A 322-nucleotide genomic window follows, 5' to 3' on the forward strand; every position below is an offset into this window, starting at 1 on the left:
ACTAAGCACATTTAATTAGCTTTTCTTAATTTTTCATACTCATGCATAATAGCATAAGCCACTAATTTTTATTATTTTCTTTTTTTTTTCTCTCTCCCTCCTTTATCTACATTTTCTTTTTCTCTTTTTTCTTCTGCATTTTTTCCTTATTGGTTTTCTTAGTTTCTTTCTTCTTCTTTTTGTTGCTTTCTTTTTCTTTAGAAATTTTATGAAAAGAGAATGAAAATAAAAAAGAAAAACAGAAAAAAAAAGAAAAAGATACATAAAAAACAAAAATACAAAAAATATATATTAAATACAGAAATTTTATAACGATAAACAC

This window comes from Arachis ipaensis, chromosome B05, assembly GCF_000816755.2.
Source record: "Arachis ipaensis cultivar K30076 chromosome B05, Araip1.1, whole genome shotgun sequence".
Taxonomy (NCBI): domain Eukaryota; kingdom Viridiplantae; phylum Streptophyta; class Magnoliopsida; order Fabales; family Fabaceae; genus Arachis; species Arachis ipaensis.